The following is a 16,047-nucleotide window of genomic DNA, read 5'->3' as shown; positions in this document are numbered from 1 at the left end:
TTCTTTTGTCTTGCTTGTAGTCAACAAGAGGCCTTCCCAGATTGCTCAAGATTTTTGTCACAGAGTGCCTCTCTCAGTGGCTGGCTTACAGCAGGGCAACCCAGAACACGTGCACTATCACTCATGCCTTGCCCCAACACCCTAAAACTCTCTGGGAGCATCTGTGCAGCAAAGCAGCACAGGAGGGTGATGTCCTGACTTCCACATTTCATCCTGTCTGGGTTTTGCAGGTTAAGGGAATTTCTGAGTCCCTGACTGTCAGTGAGCCATCTTTTGTCAGCACTAATCAACCCTGGAAACAATGGGAAGTATACAGTGTGTTAAGACTTGCACAGCTATCTGATGCAATCTAAATGTGAGACAGTCCTGTTGCATTACCTAATATGTCTAAATGAATGTCCCATAACCCATATTTTTAGGCTGGAGAACTGCTGATTGCCATAGCTGTTCATTACATACACCTTTATGTCTCCAGATGACAATCCAGCAATTGAAGGACGTTTTTAAACTGACATATTTAATATACATCGTTCTTATTTAAGGACAACAAGAATACTGTGTGGTGTTCTCACAAAGAGGGACTTGTCCTGAAGTTCAAAGGGTGAATTTCAGCAGAGTGGGGATGAACCTTGCACTGTCAGTATCCTTTGCCTTGCAAAAGTGCTTTTACTGGTTTCAGCATAAATAAGGACCAATTCTTTGAGTGTTAGCTGAGGAGGGCACAAGATTTTTGGTAGCCTAAAATAAAACTAATCAAAATATTTTGCACATTTTGAATGATTTCCTTGGTATTTTTGTTTTGATTTTAAAGATGAGAATGGATATAGTAGGGTTTTTTAAAAAACATGTGGATATACATGGCTGTGCAATGAAATACTTAAAACATTCACTGACCCTTTATTAACATGCTTATCAAAGATCTACATTTTGTAATGCTCCTATCTGGAATCAGTGCTTCTTGTTGTAGACAGACTATTTTAAAAAGGGCCAACAAATTATGCATTTGATCATGGAGACAAAAAGCAAAGTAGTGTGTGTGCACATTACAATTATATTATCAAGGCTTTCTGTAATGTTATTACAGGCTGTTTCAAGTTACCATGCATGAAAACAAACCACACTGATTCCAAGCCCCAAAATGAGAGAAGTTAGGGAAATATAATCAGTGCAGCTGTGGCAACAATACTATTGTTAAAGTACAGGGAAATTTCATAAACAGTGAGTAAGAAGTCAAGAAGGAAATAGTCGTAGACAAAATCATTGCTAGAAAACATGAAAGCAACTCTTTTTTCCCATCCCATCCCATCCCCTCTCCACCCTGTGAGAAGATTATCCATGGAAAGGGAAAAAAGGGTGAGGTTGTGGGTGGTGTCCTACATAAGGCCATAACACACAAAAAGTATGTGTGTTTTTTTTCTCTTGGAAGAAGATGAGGAAAAAAAATGAGCCTGGAATTTCTTTTGGAACAGTTACTGTACTTTCAGGTGCCATCTGTGGGCCAGGCTTTGTATTAAATAAGTCTATGTTAAAACAAGAATAAAAGAGATAAAGGGCATTCCACAATCCATCATAGCTGTTGCTTGCAGCACGACATCGATATTCCCAAACTGGTTTTAAACTGCCTAGATGTAAGAACTAGTGGCACTTCAGCTTCTGTGCCAGCAATGTGTAACAGAGAGCAACAAATATGTCAACAAATGCTAATTTATCCTGCTTCTCATTGACAAAGCTACAGATGCCTAAGTTAAAAAAAAAAAAAAAAAAAAAAAAAGTCATGAAATGCCACTGAGTCAACAGCTGTGCTTTGCAGTGGTTTTCATTCACTTTGCTTTGGCATTATGTTAAGAACTTCAGCGGCATTGCTCCTGCTTGACATCACTGCAGACAAATCACTCAAAGTCTGATTCCCTGATAAATACCGTTTCAAAAAGAATTGGTAGTGCAACTCTCCTTAGCACAAGAGGGGCCAGGCTTTAACCCACACGTTTTAAACTGCTTCCATGAGCCATTCAGTGATGTGATAGATGAAACCAAAAGAGATGAAACTTGAGTAGTGTATCACCCAATTTTACATTATATAAAAGATAATTTCCCCTTTGCAGGGAAATTTACTTAATGTGAACTGTAAACATATGAAATGTGAGAGCAGGTGTTTCCCCCTATCACCAGAACTACAGGTATTTGAAAAGAGGTTTCCAGTCTCGCCAATTTTCACCTTACAATTTCTAATAGTGTTTGGATCATACACTTCAGTTTAAAGCATTTCCAGGTCATAGCTCAGGAGTATGGCAGTGCTGCTGTTCTTCCCTGCCAAGACAAGAGGGAGATTTTCATCATTCTTCGGAAGATTAGACTCTCTTACGCAGCAATATAAATTCACATTTTGGAAAAAAAGGTTCTCCTGAACTGGCAGGAAGTATAACATGACTTGCTGGTAACTATTTCCATGAGATTAAGCTATTCTCTTTTGAGGTTCTTAGAATAAATGTATTAGGTGCAGTTAGGACAGTTTGTTGAGCAAATGCGCATACTGACGGTTGACAATGAAATTTTAAAAGAAAAACTGTGACTGTTTCTTTACATCACTTTGATGAGAGCTGGTATTCCAGGCCACATCCTTGAGGTGAGATGTGCAATGTCAATTTAATACTGGAAGCTGAAAGGCTGGGTGGAACTCAGTCCTGTAGATATTAAGAGGTATTCTCCATAAATATTACTATATGTCTTAGCAATAAAGATCATACCATGATCCTTATCTAGTGTCTTATCTTTTGCAGAATCAGGTTACTTCCCCTCCCCCCCAGTCAATTTAGAAACTATAACAAAATAATTTCAGCCCTTTGTGATTGTGCTTTCTCTCTACTACCTTCAACATGTTCCCTGTCTTCTCGCTGCCAGAAATATTTCCTGTCCCCCAGACACATAAACCTGGCAGTGAAGAGGTTAGGTCAGCTGTGAGAGGATTTCCATGGAATCAGTTAAAGCTTTCTGGCAGCAGGAAGGCAGACAGTGTGGGATGTGATGGGACTCAGTTCACACAGAGTTTCGACCTCATCCAGTTTCTAAAAGTGCTCTTTGACCTCCAGCCCAGCACCTCCATTGCTACCACCGCCCAGAACTTCTGCACACACAGTTGCCAGACAGACCAGGTGTGCGGGGAGAGCCTGGTGCCTCCCTTCGTACCGGAAACTGGTTGGGGTTCAGTGGAATCCCAGAGCAACAATTAACGCTACTAATTCTTCTGACACGAATATAAATGGCTTAGGGCCAGACATAGCATCAATACACTTATTGCCAACTACTAAAACCAAATAAATCAGCCACAATTTACTGGCATTCCTGACTCTTTTATTGAATTAGATTAGTACATTTTGAGAGGTTTCAGAGAACATTTGAGAGAATTCAGCTGGACGAGGAACAAGAGCTGTTTCGCCGGCATTATTTATTTGGATTTTTAAAGCACTTATGACAGTATAATTCACAAGAGGCTCGTAAGGAATGTAAGAAGTTGTAAGGTGGGAGGTGTAGTTGTGTTTTGATCAGAAAATGGCTAAAAGAAAACAGAACAGAATAAAACGGTCGGTTGTCAATATGGCAGTGGTTAGCAGCAGACCACTGTAAGACTAACAAAACTTCACTATATTCATTAATGTTCTGGAAAAGGGCTTAATCAGCATGGTGGCAATATATGCCATGGAATTATTTTTTTAACAAGTCGCAATTATTCAACTAAGCACTTATTCTAGTCAAGACAAACCTAAGCAATTAAGCAGCACAATGGCAGAGGAAGTTCATGATGGAAAATTCAAAATAAGGTGTGTTGGAAGGATATTACTAATACACATTGTTGGATTTTGAATTAACAGTAACCACCCAAGAAAATGACCTGTGTGTCACCTTGGAGAGCTTAATAAAAACATCTGCTTAACGTGGAAAGGCAATCAAAAGCAAATGAAATGTTACCATGAGTAAAGAAAGGGGTGGGGTCCCCCAGAACCTCTTCTGGCCAAGACTGCCCAGGATGTATGGTGAATCAGTACACTTTCTCACTCTGCTGCACAATTTCTAGGATGGGTTGGCTGGTCCTCTAGAAAAGAGGAAACTGTTGAGTACCTTTGACACTGCTTTCTGTCCTCTGCCCCCAGCTTTGTCCAAAAGGTCTTCCTGTGGCTGAGAACCAGCTGTTCACAGACTTTTGCTCTTGGAAAGAAACTGTGTTCACAAAGCTAGCCCACTGAAATGTAGCCATTTCAAAACATACAGCATTTCAAAACAGATTAATACTACTACGTTTACTTTAAAAAAAGGAGGTAAGGAGAGTTAATCACTTCAAATGTGTTGAAAATTGGTCTAAATGCAATGGCTAATGTTCCCAATTACAGAGTCCAACATTTATTTTGTTTTAATTCTCAAATGAAACCATAATTAGAGTAGTATATAGGCTCAAAAGCTAGGAATACTTCCTACTTTGTGATGAAGAAAGACTATTTACCACAGGGCGGCAGGGTTTACTAATCTCTAAATGCCTAAATTAAAAACATCAAGCACTCACAATACCCAATTAATCACCAGGTTTTGTGTGTGGGAGTTCTTTGTATCTCTGTATAAACATAATCCCGTAATGACAAAACATTCCATTGCCTCTAACTTAACACGCTATTCTTCAGCATGTAAAATCTAATTCTTTTTGCAGTAAAGTGATACAGGGTGGGTACTAGAGGGACTGATAGAACCAGCCCTGCTCAAACTTCCTGCATGAGGCAGAAATCATACTTTGATTATATCTAATTGACAATGTATTTTTATTCCATGAAATATCCAGTTTAACAGTATAGTAAGAGTTCTGTATATGTCTGAAAACAGATAAACCAAAATGGTGCTGACCTGTAGTGAAACAAGAAAGCAGCTAATCAAAATGCGGGGCGGGGGGGTGGGTGGGGGTGGGGGAAAGCCACCTAAGATTACCCATTTACAGATCTTGTGGGAAGCAGAGAAGCACTGGGAAGAAAACCAGTGGCCAGACTCCTTCATTTGCCAGGACTGCTCTATGCTAGACATACAGGTCAGGTTCAGTTATCTGTAGAGACACTTTGAAATACTTTGTCCCTTGAGCAAGGAAACACGGGGAGAGGGAAGGAGGATGTTTGAATACATGTGGAGGAGAACAGGGGTTACGTTGTGAGAGACTGGGGGAAGGAGTAGAATTGAACTGGCCTTTGGCAGGGAGGAAAGAGACACTGGGAGATACTGGTGAGATCTGGGCAGGGGAGAAGAAACTGATAAGCAGTTATGCTCATCAGCTTGGAAATGAAACAACCTGAAGCTACAACTACAGTGCTTAACAGGAAAGCTGGGCTCAGACACTCCCAGTCTGTTGCATGCAGACAAGCAAGAGTGAGGGGAGAAAAAAGAGCTGGACAACTGTCCAGTGAATATCAGCTGGGTCTTTCAGTAGCCATGCAAGAAAACAGTCTGGGATAAAAAAAATCCCAGGGGAGGGCAAAGAGACTGTGATTGGAAAAAAGAAACTGAAGAATGCAGCCCTGAGTGGAACCAGGAATTACGAGACATCATGTAGTTACTTTGGTAGAAAAACATATTATTTCTGGTTGTGTTGGTTCACCTAGACAATGGTTAGTCATCCTGCAATCAATTACTCTGTCAGTTTATGTAGGACAAAGCAGTACAGTGGATCTAGATTCCAGTCCTGCTGACCTTTTACATGCTGCCAGAATACAGTACTTTTTTTTTCCCAGTTCACTTTTTAAAAACTTAGGAAGAAATAAAACATTACATGAGAATTATCCATTCTCATAAAGTCAAATGTTAACATTTATGAAAAGCCCAAACTAGAATTATTTATGCAACCTTAACTTGGCCACAAATACATAGTCATAATATCATTTTTATTTACATAGTTGAAGAGTTATTTATACACAAGAATCCAGGTTTTTTTCAGTATAATGAAGGAAACTTTAGCAACAGCAGAAGTCCAAGGCAAAGGGAGTTATAAGGCAGAGAACACAGTGTAAGAGAAAGGATGTTTTCACAGCTATTAGATACTGACCTGGAGGATTCTCTCCTAAACTCTACTACTTCCCATGTAATAACAGACAGCTGACTTAAATTTGGCTTTCCCAGATGATCAGTAAGCATATTGTCCATTCTCTAGGTGTCTGCCTTAGGCCTAATCTATGGAAAAGCATAAAGCTCAGGACCATATTTGACATGTATGGGACCTGAGCTTTGAACATATTGACCGGTAGATAATTCTTTATGTTCTGACAAGATCTTCACCCAGGTATGCAAGACCTGACCCACACAACAAGTGAAAACTTTTGACGTTGAGAAATTTGTGCTTCTGTTCTCTACCAACAACACTGTGTTCCCTGAGATTGCCTTGTGAAAATAATACCACATATATCTGTGAAGCATTCATAAACTGTAGACATGAATAGTAAACATAAAGCCAGAGGAAAATGAACAATTCTGTTTTTACATCATGGATCCAGTAGTTTGCAATAAACAGGACATGAAATTATATACTGAAAAAAAAAGGTATAGATGCTCCATGCCTGTTCATGAACTAAGACTGTCTGTCCTGTGTACTCAATGAGACAGAGATTCCCCTGGAGAAAATAAAAAGCAATCTGGTCTTTAATCTCATCTCAATGGATATGCAAAAGATGATCCAAAATTCTGACAGTCCCTTACTTTGAGTACTTTATGATTTTTCAATCCTACAGATCTTTTAAGCCTTTTAACTCAATTTTACATGTATGAGATATATGTAATAACTGTTTTTGTAACAAAGAACAATGGACACTTGATGCTGAATGACTGGATTAACTATAAACCCATTATTTGCATTCAATTTTTCATTAAAAACACAGCAGAGCCTGTGGCAAAGAGAATTTCCAAAGATCTACTTATCTCAGAGCTTCTTGATCCTTCTCAGTCTTTTTATTTGCATGGGTATGGGATGGAAATTGCACTGGTTCCATTGATCTGAGAATGAATTATGACCATATGTCTATGATAATACTGCTATTCACTAACTTTATTATTACACAACAGTCATGAACACTGCTTTTGAATTGCTGTTTTCTCTTCTAATTTGGTTTCCCAGAATGTCTTGTTGAAATTCACCTCCTTCCCCTTGAGGCACTTTGATGGGGGACTACATTGTAGACCTGCCTTGCCATCTTTCCTGTTCAATGTGTATTTGAGACTGTTGGGTGAGTGGGAGTAATAGGATCCAGGTATTGTTTCTAGGATGTTATCACAATTTTATCACTCCTTTAACAATCAGTGCAAAAGTGTCTTGCCAAAAATCTGGGGAAATTGCAGAAGGATGAAAACTTGCTGATTCATCCAGTGCAACTGGGATTAAACTGGACTGGTGGCATGGCTGGGTGTAGTAACTGAATTGTAAAACCACAAGATCCTTCATTGCTTCACTCTTTTTCACATTTGCAAATCTGCAGTTATGTTGGATACCAGCTGCTCTCTGATCATGCAGCAGAAGCTACCAAAAATGCTGTACTGTCTGTGCTTGAAACCTTTGCCTATGAAATTTGCTGTCAGGATCCTTGCTTTCATACTCCAGGACTGGATTATTCAAAGTGAACTAGACAGGGTGCAATCCAGAATCCTACAAACCACAGAATACCAAAAGAAGAGCTGCTGTTAGCAGTAATATATGCCCCTGGTGTTCTGTGCTGTTGAATGGTTCCTAATTGAAATACAAGAAATTGGTTTTGGCTCTAAGGTGCTGGTAGTGAGTCCTGAGTGCCTGGGTTCTTGTGGCCTGACTGAATGCATTGTCTCTTTGTGCCAATTCACCAAAGGCTGTCTCAGTGGAAATTCTCTAAGTCCTTCTTGACTTGAAAGACAGAAACCTAGCCACAGAGCATCCTCTGTCAGCATGCTGCAGCTTTGGAATGACCCCTTTTCCTCTTCTACTGACCTCCATTGTATGCTAGAAGGAGTATGCAGCTTGCAGCTGGCTGCCACAGGAGTGGAATTCCGAGGGAGATTTGGGACTTCACTTTTATTTGTATAATATATGGCAGGGATAGTCAGAGACTTTAGATATTTCCTCTTCTGCTTTTCTATAAATCTCATTAAACACAAATGTTACAGATATCTGTGCAATGGAAGACTTCTGGCCTGTGCCACCACATGAGCATCCTCAGGCAATGGAAGGCGCAAAACCAGCTTCATGTTGCAACCCCATGGTTAAAAAAAAATAAAATAGGTGAAAGAAATCCTTCTATAGGGACGGAACATGACTATAGAGATTTTTTTTTTTCTCTTCTGTCATTTCTTCCTTTGGATCAATAAAACCCTGTGTAGTTATGAGAAACTGTACTTGTTATTTTGTCACATGAGCAATATCACAATTCCAAACTCATGTTTATAAAACTGTTATATCCTTTCAACATCTGTTTCCAATATATATGAGAACTAGGTTTGTCTTCATTGTCTAGTGCAGTCTGGCAATTTTACTTAGGATTAAAATCTCTATTGAATATACTGACCTGCTCTGAAATTTTGGACCAATACAATGAAGTTCACCTGGACATGACAAGTTCTTGTTTTATAGATGAGGAAGATACACATCTTTTTGAACTTAGTAAAGGTCATTACACTGATACCTGAATATTTAACTATCATCCTTTCCACCCCTTTGTCTTCTGCTGTTTTCTTCTATTATGATTATAGGGTCAGAATCCATTTTATGGTGGCTGAGTAAGGTGTCTTAACTATATTTTTTACAACACTATGAATCAGCCATTTTAACCGTGTACAAATATGTAAGTACAGATTTGTTGATTTCTGTAGATTTATTTCAAAGTAAATGATAAGTTGTAGAAATTAATGCAGGCAGGATGATCTGAGGTAAATTGAACGGGTCTGATCATGTGAGATTTTATGCTACTGAAAGTTAAAAGAAAAAAAGCCATTTTGCCTTTGGATACTGACAGCTTGCATCGTACTGATGGTTACTACTTCCAAAAATGTCCAAAAATTGCATTAATTTTAGCACTAGTTTTCTCTACCCAAGTAAAGTTTTAAAATAATATATTCATATGGGTATATCCTTCCTTTCCTATCCCATCCTTTCATATTTCTTTTCTTACTAGCCACATTGTTGCTGTGTGTTTGTCAGGTTGGTTAGGCTTATGATTCTATGGGACAAATCAGCAGAAAGGAAAGAGCATTTGCTTCAACATGACTTGTACCTGCCAGCACAAATATGGGCCTGAGATTGAAAAGACAGTTTATGTAATTTCTAAAAATCAGTCAAGGACAACCAACATGTGATTTGATGACAGTTGCATGAGAAGCTCCAAAAAGCAGATGATCAGAGAAAAAAGACGGAATTTAATTTAACATTCTGTAGCATACTGACATGATTACTTTTGTACCTGTGAACCTGTGATAAGTTCTGATATCTTTTCATAGTTTTTATTCACTGCTTACTCAGGCAAAACTCCCACCAACTTCTCTCCCATGGTATTTTTTCTGACTTAATATTTAAGTACATTATCTTTATGTTGTCTTGTATGGATCACACAGAACATCATCTTACTCATTTAGCTTCAGGAGACAATGTATTTCACATTCAGAGACAAGCTGAGCTGTTGCAGCCTAAACATGAAAAAGGATTAGAAACTTTATTACAGTCATTACTACTTCACTGTGCAACTTTATACTTCGTTACATAACAATGTTTCTTTTAAAATGGAGAACTGCTTTCATTATACCACTCTGACAAATAAGTATATAACCATATGATGGCAGCAAGATGCTTAAATATGTGGATTCCAATAGGCAATATGCTTTAACTTGTTTAAAAAAGAAATATATGACTCAAACCAGCGTTCTGAAGAGTAAGACTTGCAGCAGTCAAATATCACATGCAAACTGAAGCTTTCACAATTTTTGAATACAAAATAAAGACCACCCAAGATTTTAGTTGCTGAGTACAATTCTAATGATGCCGGTCATTCATTCCAAGGCCATCTTTAGCTCTTTACATGAGGTGATAAGCATTTAACATAAAAAATTGCCTTGCATATATGCATTTCCTAGAGATCTTTGGGGAAGTCATGTATATGCAGGAAAGGCCTAGTAATTTTATTTCTTCAATATTAGATGCACACTGTTACCACGGTACATGTACTAGATGACATGGAACTACCTATGCACTTCCCCCTCCAGTGCAACAGTACTAAGGTGAGATGATCTAGAGTGAGGAGATGCTGGAAATTTTAATAGAATTTACCTGGTTGACCTAGACCTTTTCAAAATTGATTTTTTAACAGCTGATGAAAGCGAATGAATACTACATACAAGCCAGAATGGAAGGGGATTTCATAAACATGCTATGTTGGATAAATTGGTTGCAAGTAATTGATACAGAATTCTTAAATTACAGATGGCATGAAAAACAGTGGTATGTAAAATCTGTGTGGACATACAATCATGTCAATAAGGGTTGGATAAATAATTACAGTGTTGCTATAGAAGAACTTTCGTTGTCATTAACTGAAACTATAGGGTTTTCTCAGCTTGTGAAGTATTGAATTGGCTTATTCAGTAGCTGGATTGTGGTTATTTAGCCTGTACACAAGAGAGATATTTTAAGAATGAAAGTATAAAAAATAATGGAGATACTATCTGGCAGTATAAGAGGACACTGCAAACATGTTCTCTTACCCCTCTGATAGTAATTTCTATTAAGAACGTTCCTGGGGTGTTTTGCTGAAAATTTAGTGGGCATACATTTCTGTCCAGTGAATCTGAGTGCCTAGGTTTCATGGGGGAAAACACTGCAGGGAAAGGAACAGGCATGCCTGTAACTTGGACAATGAGATATACTTCAGATAAATACAGATAGGGTCAATCAAGATAATGTCTAAAGTCTAGGGCTCCCCCTAGACTTTAGGTTAGACTAGAGGTTAGCGTAAATGAGAAGCCAAGGGGTCAATCCTCTCTAGTACCTGTTGTATAAATCCAAAGAGATCTAAAGGGGCATAACAGTGTTTAAACAAATTTAAGAAAATTGGGCTATATAACTTTACACCTCTTTCTTTGTTGTTTGTTTTGTTGTTGTTGTTGTTTTTTTACTTGTTTTCTCAACCTTTTTTGACTAATCCATTACCAGTTTGTGGTACTATTAAACAAGAGTATTATTTAAAAAACAAACCAAAACAAAATAAAACATACTTTCACTGATTTGATTTCTAGACAGAGGAAAGAAGCAATTTTTAATCAACAGGTTAAACAGATTACAATAGATTTTAGTACCTAAAGAATGTTAGAACACTATTTTTAATCCAGAGATCCTAACTTTTTCTGGAAACATCTTTGTATCTAAGTTTAATCTATTTCTGGTAGGAGATGCTATATGGAGCATGTCAAAAGTGTTTTAAAAAAGGACGAATATCCATGTGGTTTGTATGGGCCTGTGAATTAAGTAAACTAAACATTTTACTTTGGAGCTTACTAGATATAATTATAATCCAAAAAATTCCTGAAGACCATGCTGTTTCTTGCTTTTTACAAGCATGCTTTTATGTATTTATCAGCAACTGAACAGAGTGTATATTGAATGCTAAAGATGTCTAGGCACTGACAATAGGTTCCACCAAATGAAAAATACTAAAATAATATGATTTTCTTAGAAATGAGTAGTGACTTTCAAAGAACTGAAATGATTTCCAGTGAACCTTCAAAAATGTATTTGTCTAGGTTTTACAAATTAATGTTTAGCATCAATATGAGGTTGCAAGCAAACAGAAAATCAGTTAAGTCCAGTGAACTTTCTCATTTCATTAATCTCTTCCACATTAATGCTTCTTTATAAAAGCAATACATATATGTCATATTTTTCACTTCCCATACTTCTTGAACTACTTGCTGATTTGATTCTGCAAGTTGCAACTCAAAAGATCAGAGCTCAAAGTCTTTCTAAATGAGCTGTACTTGCATAGAATAAATACTTTGAAGGAAATGTGGTCTTATGGATTCACACCCCAGTTATGCCTAAACCTCACCTATCAGCATCCTCACCTTCTTTTCATGAGCCTTATCACTTCATTTGAAAAATACAGGCAGCATTTTCTTAACTTACAGAATGTTCTGAGAACAGATCTTGAATATGATCAGATTCCATGGAGATAATCTTTCTTTAAAAAATTTAAATAAATAAATCTGTAAGCTGCACCTAAGCAATTTCCTGTTATTATCACAGTCCCATTTTTTTCATATCTCAAAGCTACCAGCATGAGTAGTGTCTGATCAACAAGTGCTTTGTCAGAGAATACTGTGTATGAAATAAAACTGGAAAAGGCAGGAGTGGCAAATCTGCAGACAATCCAGGTGACCAGACTGCAGCAATGCCTGGCTTGCTTTCTTCCATGAGCTCTTCAGTCATTCATTCTAGATTGTCAGCTAATACTCCCAGCTTCTCCAAATCTTCACTTTTGCCTGTTTAGAAATCACAGAGTTGATAGCTAGCCCATAGACATTGTTGGTCTTTGGGTCAGGGCTCATGCATAAAGGAAATCTGTTTAAACAGTTGCCAGTAGTACCATCAGAACTGAATACTTACATAATAATGTATAGCAATTTTACTGATACGTTAGCAAACATTCACTTCCACACTTAACTAATACTTAATGGGTGCTTCCACTGTATTCAAATTTTTCCTTTGTGTCTTGACCTTTACTTCTTAGACTATTACTTCCAATTTTCAGTCATTTACCATATGAGATAAAATCCACATAGAGTTCATACAAGACTCAAACAGAGTTTCTGCTGCTTCTGTTTTCATTTTATTTAGGTTTATTTTTCTAAACCACATGTTACCTTATACCTTGCCAATATAACTCGTTTGGAAATAACATATTAATTCAAACAATGTTTGTTTGGAGGAACTCTCTGATAGCTTTCAGCTGGCTAAACACACTTAGATAGCATCCTGTTGGTTTCTAAGACAGAAGTGAAAGGCTGATATGCTTACCAAGTGACAGCTTTGATGCAATATACTTACTGTATGTGAGTACTTACAGTCCTATATTACTAGTGATAGCTTTTTCTCAGGAGTCCTTCAAGTGCCAAAGTTCATGCAGTTCATGTTTATGTTCAATTAAAACCTCGGCTAAAATATTTGCAGACAAATGCTGCATTCTCAAGCTCTATGGAAGCCACTCAGATGCATCTTCGACACAGATAACAGGGTGGGCTAAGTGGATAATTCTACAGCAAATTAGCTGTACTGATGTTTATTTTGGTAGAAAGTCGTTGCTAAAAGTGTTTTCATGCATCCAAAATGAAATGTAACTTGATAACATACCCACTGAAAATATAAAACAGGTTCAGAAAAGGAAACTGCAGTTCAGATTTGTTTTAAAGCATTTAATAAACTGCCTGATTATTTTGTTTTCCAGGGGAAACAAAAAGCTAAATGTGCCAGATGCAAAACCCAGTGAAATGCAGGGTGCTTCTAAAAGTAACTCGAAATCCTAGTACTTAAATATAATGATTCATAACCATGTTTTGATAGTGTTTTTCTCTTTTACTGCTCCCTGAAAGACTTGTAGAAGCTATCAAGGAAAGTAATTACATACAAACGAATGTTAAATGCACTATGAATAACAGTACACCTCTTTACTATAACAGCCTTTCCCCTCCCTTTGAAAAAAATGAAGTTATTTAACTAGAGTTGCAGTAGCATATTTTATTATCCATTTTAACTAAGTTCAAAACTCAGAGTTTAGTTAGAGAATGGTCTAATAATATAAAATATCTTTATTATAGCACACCCACACCCAGACACCAAATGTGTGCTTTGCTAGCTGTTTACAAGAATAGCACTCTTAAAGTAATTTGTAAGGGAAACATATCTAAAAGTAAATAAATGTTTTAAAGTGTATGTAGATATAATCATCATTACAGCACTATGTTATTTGTTGCTAAACCATTGATAGTTCAGGTTGATTAAAGCAGTATAAAATCAGCTGGTCACTAATTAATCATAATTAATGTTATCTGGGTTCCAGGCAGTTAAGACAAACTAATTACAGAAAAAACAGCTGTTCTACTATCTTTAGCCACCACTTGTCTGTCTTACAAATGTCTTATCCTACTCATAAGTTCTACATGGAAGAAGCACATCTTTTGTAGGATTATGGGCAGGGTATTTGCTTTCCTGTAAAGAGAAAGGCCTCTTTCAATTTACGCAGTTCTATAATGATTAAAAAAAGAAAAAGTTAAATTTTACATAAGTAGTGCAAACAATACAGATGAGTGATCTGAAGAATCTTCAGTTTCAGTAGATTAAGATTACTACCCATTTCTGGAAATCGTATGCAATTTCTCACTAAAAAGACCGGCCTTATGCCTTTGACAGTTATCTGGGAACATCCACGGTATGACTATCATGACTTGTTAATTCCTTTCTTTTCAAAACCCTGATGAAAGGCCATAATTGCCACTGACAGTCTTTCACAACCAGACACTGTCTACACTTACACATAATTCATGAGGGTTCTCTCATTTCATCTTTCAGTTTACAAAAGAATCATAACTGGCAGTGTTGATATAGTCTCATAATTTGTTTCAAAATAATATGGTTAATGAATACCTTTTTTTTTTAAAATGTAAATTCTGACTAAAGAGAAACTTCAGACAAACCTCAGGATATTTATTGGAGTAAAGCCAAAACCAACCTACCCTAAACAAAATGGAATCCCTGAGAACGAATCCCTTCCCAAAACTAAGAACAGGTTTGGTCCTGTGTTCCTGAAGCTGGATAGATTCTATCAGTACCATATAATTACTCTCATGGCTTCTTACAATACCTGCTATGACAAAGCAATAGGTCTGAAATGTGTCAGTGGACGTCAGAATGACAGTTGTCTCCTGAATAAAGGATGTTTTCTGTCAGTAGCCTCTTCTCTGGAGCATAAACTTTCCTGGTTCCTCAGGACACATCTGCACTGTCATGTTTGCACAACCTCAAGCTTAAAATTTAGTTCCTTTATTATCTACATGTTAATGCATGTTGAGACTCAACTTCAGCACATGCCAGCTTGCTCACTGGCAGAGAAACTGTGTTGGAGAAGAAACAAGAATAAAGGATTGGGATCTGATTTATGCTTCAGCCCTATTGTTACAGAAGGTAATGGGCATGTCTGAATTAAGTTGTCCCTGGCTTCAGTCCTCTGCAAGCGTACCAGCTTGTCATGTCTTTCTGCCATGACTCAATATCAACATAATCTCAGTGTTTTACTAAAAATCTGTTAGGTGAAACACACCTTTGCTTCCTGGGGGAGTCTTTATATAATTACAGAGCTATTACATGGAGTGGGCTAGTAAATAACAATATAGAAGGGAACTATATTGGCCTAGGAGAAAAATAACATTTCTGGAAATATTTAAAGCAAGAAAATGTTTTCTTCTAGCAAATCCCTAACCAGCATACAAAGGCCACAGAGGGAATATGACTCCAGTCTGGATTCAACAGGAGAATACAACTACAAAATTAAAAAACAAAGATAAATTCAGAACCTCAACCAGCCCCACAGGGACACACCTGCCTCTTCCATGATAAGCAGACTGGATGTAACCTACATGACATAATTCTGGAGCACCTATGATTCCCTCACACGACCAAGTGAAACAGGCAGGTTAGGCCACAGCCTCCATAAGGCATTCAAGGTGTGAGGCCGTAGGGCACCAGACCCGATCCTACCAGCCAGATGGCTGATTTTGGAACTCCCCTTGCCACAGATGTGTATCTTATACATGCTTCAGTTGCAGACCTTAACTGAAGGTCCTGTGGATCAAATCTGGCTGACTACACAGGCGTAAGTTTTGTGTTTGCAGTGGTGAGCACAAGATGGAGGGTCTGTCATGAAAGGTGTGGCACGTGGAATAACTGGTAAATTCAAGTTCTTACTGTGAAAATTCTCTAACTGTCTGAGCCTAGGATGAGTCTAAACATAAGCTAGCAGGGCAATCTGTGCACAA

Source organism: Falco punctatus (genome assembly GCF_963210335.1).
Source record: "Falco punctatus genome assembly, chromosome: 6".
Classification (NCBI taxonomy): Eukaryota; Metazoa; Chordata; class Aves; order Falconiformes; family Falconidae; genus Falco; species Falco punctatus.
Note: the sequence above shows the minus strand (reverse complement) of the source record.